Source organism: Tinamus guttatus, unplaced genomic scaffold (assembly GCF_059628265.1).
Source record: "Tinamus guttatus ecotype Peru unplaced genomic scaffold, ASM5962826v1 Tinamus_guttatus_pri_ptg000242l, whole genome shotgun sequence".
Taxonomy (NCBI): Eukaryota; Metazoa; Chordata; class Aves; order Tinamiformes; family Tinamidae; genus Tinamus; species Tinamus guttatus.
Window position 1 is genome coordinate 3,901,568 of NW_028288776.1, and position 17,185 is coordinate 3,918,752.

Genomic DNA, 17,185 nt, shown 5'->3' on the forward strand with positions numbered 1-17,185 from the left:
AACAGATACTGTACTGTAGATTTCAATGAGCCTTTCTTGGTGGAAATTCAGCAAGATTGTGTTTAGATCCACCAGCTATATTGATATGTTTTATATCCTTTAAGGAATGAACACACAGTACAGCCTTTCAGCTTTATTTCTCCTGTACAGACTAAATGATAACCAGCTCTGCAGCCATCCTGGGCTCCACCTATGTATAATCTGAGTAACAGAAGTATACTTGTAAAATTCCCTCTCTCCTCTGACCAAGGAATGATTTATTCTTTAGAGACAGGTCAACCAAGTGAAATGCAAAATTTGTATGTATTTTTTTTAACCTTTTTTTTTTTTCACTCATAGGCAAAGCACGGGAGATAAATCAGAGGAGGGAAAAAAAAGAACCCTTCAAGCAACTTCCCTATATTTCATTGTTCAGGGGACTCTGGTTTATGATCATTTCTTTCAGAGACTTGATGTTCCTCCTGTGCCATTCTCTTTTCAGCCCTCAGGCTCGGGTTTTTTCCTCAGATGCAAACCTGTTCAAGTCTGTTAGTCAAAAGATTTGGCTATTGATCACGCTTGGCCCTTTTTAACAGCAGTTCTTAGCATCCTCTTCCATGGTGCTGCCTTTTCTCCTAATGATTTTACACGGAACAAACTTTCTGCCCTGCAGACAACTACTTATCCATGATCATTAGGACATAATTCTTATTTAACTTTCTCGATTAAAAACTGGCTGGGTTAAGAGTGAACCTGTTTTATGAGTATATTTTCATATTCAGATCTTCTAAATTATTTTTCCTGGATTTAGTTAACTGGAAAAATCTCAAGCATACTCTTAAAATGGGAATATGGACCCTACACAATTCCTAGGAAAAAAAAAAAAAAAGAATTTTCAAAAGGCTTTCAAGGACAGTTGGCCTTCAAATGGTAGCATATTGCAAATTAGTAGCAGCCTCTATCCAACTGACAATTTCCTGTGCCTTATATACTCTGTGATTTGAGTGAAAATAACCTAACCAAACTCAGTTACACTAAAAGTATTTTTTTTCCTCATGAGTCTCTTGTGATTTTTTTGTTGTAAGAATGTATAAGTAACTACAGAATATGACATTAAGAAACATTGTTTCATAATAAGGATGGTCAAATACCGGAACAGGTTGCACAGAAGGGTTATGGAATATATCCTTGGAGATATTCAAAACTCCGCTGGATCTGACCTTGAGCAACCTGGTCCGACTTCGAAGCTGGCTCTAACTTCAAAGCTGGCCCTGATTTGAGAAGGAGGTTGGACCAGGTGATCTCCAGAGGTCTCTTACAACTTAAATTATTCTGTTTCTGTGTCAAATGCAGCATTACCTTGTGCAGTCCTAGAAGAGCTTTGTATAACATGAAAGCACAAAATATGTGCTATGCTTGTAGCTTGCTAATATGAAGAACACCACTTTCTAGTGAATCCCTAAGCAAATTCTTTATTCAAGTCCTTTAATTTCTCTTGGCCTTAATCTTTGTCTGTAAAATGGAAATACTGTTATATTTCTTCAAGTGATTGGTTTAAACAGAAGTGATGGATGCTTTTGTTTTTAAAGAAGAAGAAGAAAAAAAGAATCTTCTTAAAAAAACAACAGAATGTCAAGTTTCAGCATTAGATTCTGATTTAATATCACTACAATTTTATCCACTATATTTTTTTTAATGAAGGCTACTTATATTATTTGTTTGGACCTCCAAATGGAACAAAGATATCACAAATGTCTTTGCAATTGTGTAAGCCTTTGCACTGCAATGCTTTTCTCTGAATTTTATGTATTGAGGGATGGTTGGAACAATTTTGCACATTATCCAGTTACTACACAAACATTTTAGACAATGCTCTCCCTGAAACTGTACTGCCAGGCTGTTAGAGAGCTATTTGTGACTGAAGACTTTTAAGCAGACTAATGAAAGTAATATCAGAGAATTTCATAATTAGAAACAACAATTGGCACTTCTTGATAGCCGTCCCTTTACTAATACATTTTCATTTAATTTTGTTTCAAGAAAATACCTATGGTAAAATAGCTGCAGTTTTTCTTTTTTAAAAGGAAAATTTATCTTGAAAAGACTGCCTTAATTATTATTTCAAATGGTCAACAAGTATTCAGTCCATGACTCTTCAAATTACCATTCTGACTTGATATTCATCTTTTCTGCATCCACATTAAAAAGCTAACCTAACAGTACACAGAAACAGTAAGTAACATAAAACGTCTCTGCCAAACTTGCTCAATAATTGCATGCCATTTCCAGCTATAATTAAAATCATTCACAGTCCATATTCATATTGCATTCTTTGAGGTTAATTGGGTTTAGATCACTGCAAAATCATTTTCATGTGATATATTTCACTTGTTACAAATTGCGCATTAATTCACTGAAAATGTACAACATGTCTCTTAATTTGAAAGTATTTAGAATTTTAGCTTACGGTATGAAACCAGCTAATCCATCACTTCTAATAACATTCAAAAAAAGAACAAACCTTTCCTTTTGGAGATATTGACATTAATGTGAGCTAGCATAAGACTGTGAAGGACAGGCTCTTTCAGGTATTAGGAAAAGTTTGTACATCTAGGTCCAAGTTTTATAAGAATCCAATCTTAAAACAGCATCCTTCCTGAAAACCTGTTTCTATACTGCTCTTGGCAAACTGAGGCAGCATCCAGCTGAGGGGAGCCCGAGTATAAAATAAAGGTACTTACGGAGAATCTGTGCTTTTCCCTTAAAACCCCAGAATGACATTTGTGCTGGAGTTAGGGCTTTTAAGTATTGTAGTTTGGGAACTCAAAAAGAGTAAATTCCTGCAGCCTTTTGAAAACACAGCTGGGATATCATTCTATGTGAAATATGACTGCTATTATGATTTTAGAAATCATAATATTGAATCTCTTAAAAATGTGTTCACACAAAATTAGAGTCATAATGGGAGTGAGTCATCCTGTCTGAAGTGCCTGATTCGGAAAGCTCGTCTCCGTATGCTTCCTTCCGCGGCAAACGAGAGACCCCAGAGGGAGACCTTGGCTTCACAGGACCTGAATCTGCAAAAGGCGTCTGCATCTTTCTACGGGTTGTAGAAGGACAAGAGCGAAAATTCTATTTTCAAGACATAGTTTCTGGCACATCAGATCTCGTTGCTTATAGCATTCATAAGGAGTATTCTGGAGTAGATGTGCATATGTGTTTATGCACATACGGATTTTTTTTCCTTTTTTTTTTTTCCAAACACTGTCAGTTTTTTAGTCATTCTTAAAAATAACAGAATTAATTTGAAAAATATTTTTAGATACATAATAATAAAGAAAAACATTGTACATAACATATATGCATCATGGTACATAATACACATGAATGCTTTTCCTACCCTTCTTTTATTCTCTTTTATTTTTAAAATTTGAGAATCTATAAACAAAGAAGCCACGTAATTTACTTTGAGTAGACTGATCATTCTCCTTCACCTACCTCTTTAATGGCTAATTATGAATTCCCAGTTACTGTATAAAAATAATAACATTTTAATTGCTTCATTAACAAGGGAAAATAGCATGTATAGAGAAGAAAAATTATGAAACACATTATGTTTGAAAGAGGGCACGAGAAACATTGGCAAAACTTACAGGCAAAGTATGATTATCCAGCAATGCTCCATGTTGGCAGTTTTGAGACTTCGAATAAATAATATACAATCATTCCCTCCACAGTGTTATTTCTGTTACTCTTATTGCAGCATCTCCCTGCTTCATGTTTTATTTACTCAATTTGGAATGTAAATTCTACATAGAAGGACCTTATATTCTAATGTAAATGTAAAATCCCCTGGGAATTCAAGTGCCCATTGCAATTGTTATAGAATGTTATATATTTCATCCTTTATTTCTATGAGCTTACAGGACTTCTTTGGGCGCAGTACGACAACCTCAACTCTAAGAATGTCTCTCCTTATTCACAGTGCTATGTAAATGCTTCACCCAAAGTATGTGCATGTGTGTGTCTGTCTGTCTCTATATATACATATATATTAAGTGTAACTTGTTTTACTTAGGCGTATGAACCAGTCTGAAAACAAAATGGTCACTTAGCATGCAGAGTAATCCTTTCTTTTGAGACTTTCAGCCCAGTGTCAATAGCCAAGTTCCTAGAACTAGTCCCCTTTCAAAGCCTGATTCTAATTAAAGACTGTGGTGTTATAAAATATCCCTATCTTGTACTGTTCTCTCTGCTTCTACCCAGAACCTCTGTTAAGAAAAATATTACATATAGATAAACATTTTAATGTATGCCAAAAAAGAGGAAATTGGTAGATTATATGCAACATTATTTTGTTATACACATATAATGAAAATACTTTTTCCTTAAAACTTAATTAATTATAATATTTATGGTTATTTAATTGAAGAACAGAGTGTACAAGTATATCCACACAAGCAAATATTAAATATTCCCATGAAAATATACACATAATTACAGATGAGGGATTTTTTACAGGAACTATTAAAAACACTAATTCCAAATTAATTCCATAAGAAAGTGAATTTCTCCACGACAATGTAAGAAAAGAGGCAAACATATTTTTCCAACTGAGCTCTTAGAACAAGTAAACACATTATCATAACAAAAAATTGTGACGCAGCTCTGTCATAGCTTTTGGATTGCAAGAGGTTATCTGCCTTCACTAAATAATTTACTAGCCTTAAAATAGAGCAATTTAATAATTTTGCCATGGCCAAACAAATATACAGAAGTCATCTCAAAGCAATCTTAATTCCTAAACACACATATTGCCTATGTGACACAACTGAATAAAAAATAATCTACTTACCACTAGCATGTATCAAATTTTAATTTATTGGAAAGACCCTTTTCAATTAATTTTGTTTGGTTGCTTCTGATTATTTCAGTTAAGTAAAAAACATATATACAGAGAGAGAAGCTATCTGATGTAACTACAGTGTAAAGAAAAGATCAAAGATATTATCAATACACGATGTAGAACACTTTCTCAGCCAGGGTCCCTAAGTGGACTCCTGTCTACAGAAGACGAATTTTCTGTCAAACCGGACATATTCCCTTCCCGCCCTTGTGCTTGCAACCCGGCTAAGATAAAACGAGCAGAAGAGAAAAAGGGAAGGGAAACGAATGGAAGAGGGGGGAGAAGCTGACAATAAAGAAAATATTTTCTCCCTCTGTTCTGTCAGTCTCTCATCACCTGTGGAGTTTTGAATAGAAAGTTGATGTTTGAGGAGTTCTCTGATGGACTGTTGTGGTCGGCCGCTTTCGGGCAGGGCGCCTGACGGCTCCTCAGCTCCGTGAGGCCCAGGCCGGGTGCAGAGCACAGGGGAGGCAGCAGCCCTGCGTGCCCGCTCCTGGTGTGAGGCTGCTCTGCGCCCCTCTCTCCTCCTTGAGCTACAAGGCTACAAACCCACCTTCGTGGTTTACTGTTGGATTAACTCTAACTGGGACGATGTCCTGCCTCATGAACGCTGCCTATAGCCTGAAAGAGTCACCCCTGGCAGATTTTCCCTCCTCCCTTCCAGCACAGTTGGCCCCAAAAATGTATTAGGCAGAAGCAATTTTTTTTTTCCCTATTTCATCAAAATTGTCCTTGTGCACTGGGACAAAAGCCAGCTTCAAACAGTGGGTTTTTTGGCTGCTCTGTGCAACAGCATTGTTGTCCCATCCTGAGAAGCTTTGGCAGCTTGTAATGAGGGACTGGAGGTACTAAGACCCATGAAGTACAGGGCCTTTTTCTAAAAAGGCCTTTTTCTAAAAAGGCCCTTCCTAGTGCGGAGGGGCTGAACGACGTGCTGGAGATGAGGCTGAGCGTTTTATAAATATGCAGAGCAACTGGAACCAGCGCACAAGGGAGCGTTGTGTGCGCAGGGGATGCCAGAGCCCTTAGGCGGCAGCTAGTGCTGAGCTGTGCTGCTTTATCAGCTCTGGTGGCCTATGACAAGGTTGGTCTTGGGAAGGGGGTGATGGATTTCTCCTTGAGTTAATTATTAGATTAATTTAATCGCTATCTCAGCATCAGATTCTTATTATTCCTTTTGTTGTGGGAAATGAAGTGTGTGTGACCTGACTGACCCATCGCTAGACTGGCTTGCTTACTTACAGATTTGTTGGATGACTACAGCTAGTGGCATTAAAGAAAATACTTATTTTAAAAATATGAACCTATAGATTTAAAAGAGAAAGGATGTAGAAAATACTATATAGTTCCCATAGTGAGAATCTACAGCCTTTATTTGATCATTTTGCAGTATTAGGCCTTGTACAATGTAGAATATCTTATGCAAAACCCACAGATTTTGAGACAAGTTTTTTCCATGAGTTCTCCTTGTCTGCATGTCGGGTTCAGATAGCATTTATAAAAACCAGCATTCCATTCTCCTTGTATGAGATAGGAGCAATTTGGTAAACAATTTTTTTCTCGGGGATCTTCCTATTCAGTAACAGTGAAGCAGTTCAACATAGCTGAAGTTGGTTCATCTCAACACTACCTGTCTAAAGTAACTAGATCAGAGGAATAACAGTGTCTGTTTAAATGAGTATATGTGCATATACTGTAAAAAAGTACATTACAGTGCAACAGTGCCTAAAGGTTGTACAGTGATTCAGTTCCATCACTAAAACCACCTCGGCTCAAAAAAATGAAATGCATAACAGAAAGAAGTTAATACAAATCATAAACTCACAGCTCATTATATACTTCTCAAACTAATACAGATTCAACATGATTTAAGATTGGAAACTGTGGCTAAAGGAATTAGTTTGCTCGGCATGAAACTAGGTTTATTTAATCAATGTTGCTTCCACTAGAAAAGTGGATTAGTTTTTCTTTAAGACAGAGTTAAAAGTTTTGCAGCTAATTTATTTTAATAAGCATTCAGTCACTGACTGCTGCAGAAAAAGGCTAAACTGTAATGAAGCGCCAGGAAAGAAAGCATGACTTAATTATTTTTCTGGGGTGGATAATGAATAAATTAGCTACGCTGTAGGTTTGCCGTTTGTATAGAATTTATTACTTTTGCTTTAAGAACCATATCATGACAAAGTCAATTTTTCTCCTGACTGCAAACTGATTGATGGGGTAATGTCTGGTTGTGAAAGACTTCCTCTTCATCATTGTGTTGCCAATGTTGGTATCACAAAGTGAGTTTGAAGTTTTCCTGAGTGCATGTTCTCCTACATAATTACAGATGACAATTATTTTAATTCCTTTTTTTAACAAGCCTTCTAATCATGTAAACTACAAAATGAATAACTTAGATGAGACCAAAGATGCACATAGCTTAGAAAATCTTTCCTGGTTCTTAATTTGTTTCCGCAATGTCATCTGTGTGAAGGGGTAAGTACTGTATTTATAGTGACAGCAGGTATTTTAAACATGAAGATGTGTATGAACAAAAAGGAACAGCTAAAGAATGACTTGCGAGTGTTAGAAGAATAAAAATTTTAAGGAGAAAAATCAGTAATTCAGTACCACATTGAGAGTACAGGTTTGATTCAGCTCCCACTACAGTCAGTGGGAGACTGATTTAAATGGGAGCTGTATTTGGCCTGATAAGTGCAACCAATATGATAATTAAAAAAAAAAAAAAACTGTATAACAGATATCTGGAGAAAAAAAACTAATGAGCAGTGTGATTTACTTTGAGGACCAAGCTGACTCTTGCAGAGGCCCCGTCCTTTTCTGACTTCCGTAGCTTTTCTCTTTACACAGAGAGAGAAACTCTTCAAATACATTGGTTACAAAATATATTACTCTCTGCTCCTCCTGAATCCAAGATACTAAAAGTCCATATTGGATTTTATTCTCTCTTCAGTAAGGAATTTTCCACTGCATAATTTCAGATGCACCATGGGACACAGTATTTCTTTAAAATACTCTATTTCTTGGTTTGATTGTCAAGAAAGCAACGTATCATGCTTTAATTAAAGAATGGAAAGCAATATATTAAACACAGGTTATTTGGTTTGAATAGATCCCTTAGAGGGCTCATTGAGGATATTTTTTGAGCAAAAATGTTACCTTGAACTTGCAAGGCAGAAAATGAAAATGATCAGAGTAGCAGATTTGGCTCTGAAAGATACATTACTAAGCTACTCCCTATATTGCAGTCAAAGGTCCTTAGTGGTTAAGGGTCAGTAAAAAAAGAACAAGTAAAGAGGCTGAAGTAGATAATCCTGTCTTTTTTTACAATCCCCAGAGCACTGTATAGTTTTGGGGGTTGTTCATCAGCTGCAGAGGACACTGAGTGCTTATCTGCATATTTCCACACAAAGTAATCATCTGTTACTCCTTTATGAATATAAAGCTAAAATCATTATGACTTATTCCATCAAATGCTGTGCCATCACTGGGAGAAGCTTTGAGAAAGGTCAGTTGTTTGACTCTTAAGCTGTGGTCTTTGCCAAGCAGTATTTGTAGCTTGTTTTCTGAATAAAAGGGGGATACACACAGCTACATATTTATGTAATTATTTTTATGTGTTCAGATATCACAGTAAATGATCATAAAAGTTATTCTAATGAGCATTTTATTATTAAAGTTATAAAGATAAACTTTACAAGCTCAGTAAGAGAAAACAAGTCACTGTAGATTTTATATATATATGTTATAACCATGTTAGTTTCTTCTATTGAATTTGTTGCTAAAGGGCCCTCCAGTGCATGTATCTTCCTTATTAAAATTAATGTAGAATGACTCACACAATCTAAATTAATTACAGAGTGATACAAAGAGTTTTATCCTGTTCTAAACAAAAACTAAACCCATTCATGCTTGAAGTAAAACACAGCAAAACACAAAACGCTCTGCCATAGGGCCCAAAATGGCACTTCCTACTGCTTGTTTGACATAATGGCAAACCATTGGCAGAACACTGCCCCCAAAACACTAAAATCTGATTTTTAATCTTATTATGGGCCTTTCATCTATAGTCAAGAAAATACATGATGATATGGCATAATTTTGACTGGGAGAAGAAATATAGTGCATGAGACATATTTTCCTCATTCTTCAATAAGAGAGGAATCCTATAATTATTCATTCAAGATCTACAGCTATAGTGAAAATAATGTTTTTTCTTGTGAAAGTAGGAAAAGTAGGAAAGTAGGAAAATCAGAAGAGCACAGATCCCCTGAAATTCTTCAGATATTTTTTCTCAATGTGTGATATGTCTACTCTGCCACTGAAGCAACATAAAAGAACATAGACACAAGCTTTAATCTGACTGTCAGATGAAGCATGGTATGGAGAGGAAGACTAAAGGCAGGTGATTTAGCAAGTTCATACCGAGATTCCCCACCAAAGTGTATGAAGGGAAACCTGCATCTCCACAGCCTGCTGCTGTGGGCACACTGCTTTGTCCATTCGACTTTTTCTTTAAGCATCTAAATTATTTGGATATCCTTTGTATTTATAAATACAAATACAGTATATGAAGACTGAATGAGGTTAGAAGGTATATACAGGTGACCTCTCACTTTCAACAAAGAATGGTAACAAAAACCCTCCAATGGTTTAAGAATAATCTTGATACTCAACAAATATTTCTTCAAGTACATCACTGAAGAACTACATTAAAAATAATAAAAAAAATCAACTGCTTCGGAAATAAATTGCAAACACAAAGTCTAAATATGCCAAAACCATTATTTCTTGCACATGCTTTCTGCAGCAATGTCATTACCAGAGAGGCCTTGCAAGATCTTACAGTGAGTAGAGATAAAGAAGGCAAATGGACAGTGACAGCCATGTAATCCAGTGTCTGATTGCTTTTCCACATGTCACTGGCGAAACGCGTAACTCTCCCCTCAGTCTCCGTGAGGCTCTACAATACTCAGACTCATTCAGTCTAATACAGTCCATGCAGAGAAACAATGTCTTGAAGATGATTACTTTACTAAGATTATGCTCTGTGGAAATGTTTTGACATCACTATAACTCATCTTTAAAAATACATCTGCAGGCCTGTGATGTGTGTATGGAACTGTTTAAAAATAATAATAAAAAACAACTAATATTTTACTGTGAGTTGGAAAAAAACAGAAATACTTTTATTAACATTTTTAAGAATATTTGATCCAAAAGCTTGGTTGCTTTTGATAGGACCATAATTATTGAGCCCTATGTAACTGTAGTTAAATATTTTTCAAGAGAAGCTGCCAACAGTTTATGCTCTTTTGTTGAGCATCACTTCATTTTTCTTTTTATTGACAATCTTTATTTTAAATTCTAGTAATATTAGCCTACTCTTTTTCTAATTGCTTTGATATAGCCTTGGTGTTTGGGAATTTATGTAGAACTACCTTTTTCAACCTCTTTGCTTTTAGCTTTTATCATCATCTATGAGAATTTCCTGATTAGCCATCATCTCCAGCGGTTAGTTTCTGAGCTTAAAATTGAAGTACATTATGGTAAAATTGCTTTTGTTAGTGCAAAAGGATTAATTTGTGACCTCATGGTGAGGTTTCACACAGAAAAACATACTTTACCTTGTGATTCATTAGAGAGCAAGAACAAACCACTGTCAGGCAGCTGCATGATCACTCAGCACAGTCTTCAGTTTTCCCCTGTCCCCTTGAAGGACTTGAACTTAACCATGCACCACCTGTAGGCTGGCAATGAAAACATTCTAACAGGGGGTCACCAGACCCCTGAACATGCCTTGCCCAAGTGTACAAGGAGCCAGCAGTTTAGCAGAAGACCCCTTCGCCCCATCCTCTTGTTCCCACCATGGGTGCCTCTTGAAAGGAAGGTCCAGAAGGAGCACAGGCACCAAGGAACTATTTTGGCCTGTAACCTGAAAAGAGCCCTTACTGTTTGTCCTTTCTTCCCTCCCTTTGCCCTTGGACAAAGCTGCCCAAAGTTTTGGGGTAGTAAGAACTCAAACGCTCTAGAGGTATCTTGGGTTCAGGCAGACTAATACTCCTCAATCTCCTTTGCTTTCGGTAATGGCAGTTGCATTTCTTTCTTTTTGAAGGTTTTTTTTTTCTGGAACAACTTCCTTGGCATTACCGTTAGTCACATTTATAAATGTAAAATAAATACAAAAACATTGTTTCATCACATTTCCTTTATAAAGTTTTCTTTACAATACTACTTATAGCTCCTATTTCAGTGACTAGATTAAGGAAATCTAACTTTAGACCTGTATTTGTGTGCATATTACTTTTTCTCTTCCTGGTAGTATAACACCTCTAGTAGGAATAGGGTTTGTGATTACATTTTGAGATGCTTCGTTTATTATCATGGCACTCTTCTATTAAAAAACATATTTTTGGTGGTTTTTATAGCATGGTTGGGAAGAATTCTCATAACAGGGATTTTTTTTTAATGAATTGTACCCTTCTGAAATGCATTCTTAAAGCCATAATCATTCTTTAATCATTTCTAAAAACATAATCATACATGTTGTATGTATAATAATTTGCAAGTTACCAATTTTGCAGTTTCTAGAAGAAATCTTGAGTCAAGCACTAAGTTCAATTGCCAAACTAATGGAAAAATCCCGATCTTAATTTCAATATACTTCACATTAGTAGTGGGTTCAATGCAGAGTTTTTAAAAATTACACATCCATGTCTGCAGTGGTAAAAATACAAAATATGTAAATCTTAGAACTAATTCCAGAAATGTAATAAAAAAACATTTTTTTTTAGCGATTTGAGGTCTTTAAATTTGCATAATTGATATGATTTATGAATGTTATAAATTTTCTGATTCCTTGGAAGATGAATATGCATAAATTACAGAAAAACACCAGACTTTCATCAGTTTTGAAAAAGAGATGCATGAAAGCAGTAGTTCAGTTGTAAGTTTGCAAATGACCTAGCCATGTGCTTAAATTTAAGCCTAATTTTAACAAAACCTCCTCACAGACTAAAATTACCCATATCCTTAAGTGGATTACTGCCTCTAAGCCATGTCTAACTTTCTCATTATAGGTGTATGCAGACTTTATACTGAAGTAAATAATACTTGCTTTTATTAAAATGAAAATAAAATGAGTTTGTGTTAATGCACTGAATGCTTTTGTATTTAATTATGATATTGGTTTGAGAACTTCTGCTTTTAGTTAAGCAGCTTAAGACTGTACAGCCACATATACGTATGTCTGTATATATATGCAAATATATTCACACACAAATAAACATATATATCTACAGATAGATTTATAAATAAATCTATATATGTGCACAGCTATATACAGAAATAAATAGATAGGTATCCATACATATATAGTTGCTAGGTATCCAAAATATAGAGATATATCCAAAAAGATTCATAATTAATAATTTGTCTTAATTTCAGTATTTGAATAGGCATTTTATTCCCTTGCTGTTCAAGAACCGGCAATTGATTTAATTTAGTTCAGAATTAAACCAAAATTCAAAAATACAAACTATGTAAAAGAGTGAAAAAGTCATGAAAAACATGGGGAAAACAATAAAAGCATTTAGTCAGCATCTGAGGTAAATGTAGTCATTATTTCTATTTTTTTTCATATAAGCAAATGTAGTATATAGGTCACTGCCCAGTCCAAAAGAAATCTCTGCCATGGCTGACAGCACACACCAAGTGAAGCCATTCGTATGGCCTAAAAGCAGCACTAGTCGTCCTCCCATTTGCTTCCCTGGTCACTACATAAGAGACGCTGTTGTGAGCAGGGTCTACACCAAACATTTAGGAAAGGCCTTCTTTTATCTGCGGGAAACACATTGTTCATATAAGAGCTGCAGTAAGAGACTTTCATCCAGATGTCATTCGACTCCCTTCTCTCTTGGAAGGATTAAGGATATGCTCCCCCTTCCAGAAGAGCCACATGTTACTGTGCCAAATTCCTCCCTTAGAACCTGCCTGATCTCAGAGAAGGACCTGACTAAACCTATGTTTTGTTGTCCCTAGCAATTTCTTACCGTGAACAGTGGCCTGTTCCCGCTCAGTAGCCAACCTGCTGTGAGTCTTAGTCAGAAAGGCCAGCTGTCTCCATAAATTCCTGGAGGAGCCATGGCATCAACTCAGGGTATGGAGCAGCTACAGGGAGCAGATGCTTAACAGTTATGTGCTGCAGTGTTTGGTGTTGTGGCACATAAGCGTGTTGGTGGATCTAGCTACTCATGATTAATTTAGCTGTGTTTCAGTGCTTATTTAATAAAGATTTTATTATGAACAGAAGGCACCAAATTTGGAATTTAAGCTTCTTCCTATCATAATCTTTCTGTGCACCACTTCGTCTGTGCAGAAAAAAAAAATATGGATAGGTAATTGGACAAAGAAAAAAAGTTAATATCCATATATATACTACTAAACTGTACAGCCCATTTTCTCATCTCTCTCACTTATACACTCTGACCATTGCAAACATTTCAATGAATTATGTGTATAGTAGTTAAATCATTTTAACTTCTCCAGTGGAACTAGCCCTCCAGCAAAGAGCAGCAATGTATAATTGTGTGCAATCAGGAGAGGGATGCTTAGCAATGTAGAACATATAGTGTTTGCTCAATGTGCATTCAGTTCAGATTTTAGGTATGAGAGATGCAAAGCAGGAAGGGGTATGTTTGCAAATAACCTCTGTTAAACATGAAAATAATATAATAGCATCCATGAAATTTCAGTCATTACTGCCAAATGAAGACACCTTTAAATCCACAAGATTTGACCCATTCCCATAGATCAAGAATCAGGGAAGCTAATTGTTGGTATAAAATAAGCAGAAGCTCCCAGCAGCTTTTTTCTTTTACCTCATTAAGCCTGGAGTAGACTGCACAGTCATTAAGCCAAACTGTGGGAAACACATTTTTTTTGTGTTGTCTGATCTGGTGATGCTCAGGTGCAGGTAATTGCCTGAGTGTTTAGATGAACTCCATCCTCGCAGCTGTGCTCACAAAGGCACCAGGCAGGAAGGCAAAAGGGAGCAGGGTGGTGGGAGGAACATCTTTTTCCCTGATGCACTTGTTCAGGAAAGCATTCCTACACCAGATGACACTTAAGCATGTGCTTACGTTCTAGTGGGACATAATAAGGAGCAGGAAATGTGTGCTTAAGTGTTTTCCTGAATAGGGTCCAGAATGGAATAGTTCATAGGTGAAAACTTTTCCTGCTATGCTGCTCTGCCTACATCATTACTTGCAGCTGCCTTTCCAAGTCAGCAAAGTTATCTATCTATGTTTCCAGCTTTGTGTCTGGCTTATTTCCAGCTGAGAAGAAATAGAAATGTTACCGTTTCCAGCTATCCTCTGAGACCTGAAGGAAGACAGAAGTCTATCCAAAAAAAAAGGTAGCTGAGGGAAGGCAGAACCAAAGAAGATAATTTAAAATCTTAAATAATGTTAATCCCTCTTCATAATTTTAGTGGTGTTATCCACACACGTAAGTGGCATGAACTATGACAGGGAACAGTGTTCACTTGTATGTGCATTGCAGGAATAAAGGCAATGCAATTTGAATCTCATCTTGCTGTTTAGATCTTTTATTTGAAATCCAGTAGCATTATTTGGGACCATCTCACAGACTGCAATTTACTGGTTATTGTCTTCTTGAGTCCAACATAAGTTTGTTTCTGTTTATAAAAACTACTTGGCTTAAGTCAATTCACTTATTATATGGATAAACTGTTATGAACAACTTTGTAACATCAATTGCCCTGACTATATGCCTCCTAAAGCACTGTGGCTGTTAGACTCATATATTACAGACCTATTAGTTGCCACGTAAAACACGGTCTGATTGCTACTGATTGGCCTCTTCAAAATCCTTTATTGCTTTTTCCCATTGGGAATAGAAGTAAAGAGTCACAGGAAAGAAAATTTTGAAAAATAGCTGTATTCTGCTGTGGATGTACTGCTATATGTGTAAGCTAAGAATCAGTCAGTAAGGATATCATCAGGAAACGCAGCACGTTGAAATGTGTTTAAGTATAGTTCAGTTTTTCCGTGCAGTAGATAATAAAGTGCAAGTACTCAGAAATATGCTGGGTTATTCTTAGGAGGCAGTGAGGATGACAGGAGCACAGATGACCTTCTTGTCTGCAGAAACCTCCCCAGACTCTGAGGTGGGCATCATACAGGAGGGGAAACATCAGAACAGAGCAACAATCTTTTAAAGCAAGTGGCTGTGAGACTGAGTAGTACCAGACATCTTCAGAGATATTATGAGCTCTCTGGCTCTACCCACTTTCTTCCTGGGATTGGTAGGCTCAGAGCTGCAGACATGGAGATGGAAAAAGTAGGTCAGGGAAGCACAAAAGCTAGGACACAGCAACGGGGATCCAAAGCTTTGGTAGGGGGGTGGTGCAAACTGAAAGGAAGATGATTTCCCAAAGAGATGCTTTTGAGATTTCAGTGCTTCGTATGTAGAAAGTTAACAAATGAGTTCAGTTTTTTAATGAAGTGCTAACTGCAAACATGTTTGCTCCTGCTGCATGCTCTGTTTGAAGTGAGGAGTACTGAAACACTGCTCCACCTCCTGACTCCCCCATCTCCCGAACCATCACTCATCTTAAAGGAACTGTCTTAAAATATTTTTGACTGTACTTGTAGTGGAATAAGCACAACTGAAAAATGGCAATTTATCACAGCATGCATGCTTTCATTTACTGCAACATTTTTAGTACTTATCATTCTCAAAAAGGAAACCATAAACAGTGATTTAATGACCACTTTTTTTTTTGTCTTCCATTGCCTGTGTTCTGCAGTGTTTCATCGCCCCAATCTTTACTCGAGTTAAACATACAGCACAAAATTTCAAAATATATCAGTATGTTAGGGTTACATTAGATCATTGTACTATAACTATCACTTGTCTTACATCGTAAGCAAGACAGAAAATAGAAAGGATTAAACAAGTATTTTCTTCAAAGATCCAGCAATGTTTTCTGTGAAAATTGGCAAAATTACCCATGCCTATAACGATCAAATGCTATACTTATTTGATCAAAATAATTATAGGAAAACATGACATTTAAAGTTGAAATTGTTTCAAGCACCACTTTCAAAAAGTATTATATTAGAGACAAATCAATACTCTTTCTGCTATCTTCAGGCAAGATCTTCAAAACCTGAGATAATTGAGTATTTGAAGGACCACAAATCACATATTGATCTGAAGAATTTAGATATAGCATTGAAAGGAATGTGTTCACATCACAAACCACCATGTGTTGATACTATGGCTGCCTATTTCTATGTTTCTCAGCAATTTTAGGCCTCATCTACTAGCTATGAAAACATGAAGCCACTGGCATCAATAATGCTAGGAAAGCCAGAACATTCATAAACATATTTCCATATATTGTTCTTGATGTATAAACAGTAGAAATGAAGATTGCTTGATGTGTTATCCACTAAATTAAGACAGAATAAGATATACGGTATAAATGTGTGGCAGTTTCTCTTATAACTCTCTAAAGGTGAGAGGAAAAAAAAGCAATAAAAGAGAATTGCATTACAGTGAAAAAGCTTTTTCTTGATGCTCTGCTGTATAACACTTATTTTTTCAATACGTGAAGTTCCATACAAAATTACTTAAAATCCTTTTATCTCAATTTCATTCATCAATTTATCACCTTATTTAATTTCTGTCTAAGTTTCTAATTATTCATTAAGTTTAGTAAGCATATCGTACATTATATAGTAAACAGTTAAGGTTTTTTTAGTAAATTCTTTTAGATAAATTACAAAAACTATTTAATGATTTTTTAAAAACTGAAAATATATAAAGACAATTTTATAGATATATGATCAAGCTTTGCAGTTATATCAGGCAGACATAGAAAATGTAATGAGAACCCCCAGATCTTCCCCACAGCGTAGTTTTCCAGATTTTCTAGTAACTTGAAGTTTCTGTATCTTCCTGATTAGCATTTTTTCCCCTAGACCTATCTCCTCAACTTCCTATTTTTTATATATATACTTGAAAAAGTGGAGGTACTAGCCTTTTTTTCTGTACTTCACAGCAATTCTTCAAGATCCAGTTACACAAGCATTTCAACAAGTCTTCCCTTTTCTAGAGATAAATAATAAACCTTTCCTGCAGGTATATGTTTCCAAAGCTGGAATGTGAGATCTGCTGCGTCCCCATGAAGCAGCTCCTATCCAACAGCTGAGCTATTCAGAAAGTGGAATCTGGGGGCTAAAGAGAAGGTTATTTCCTTCATAAAAT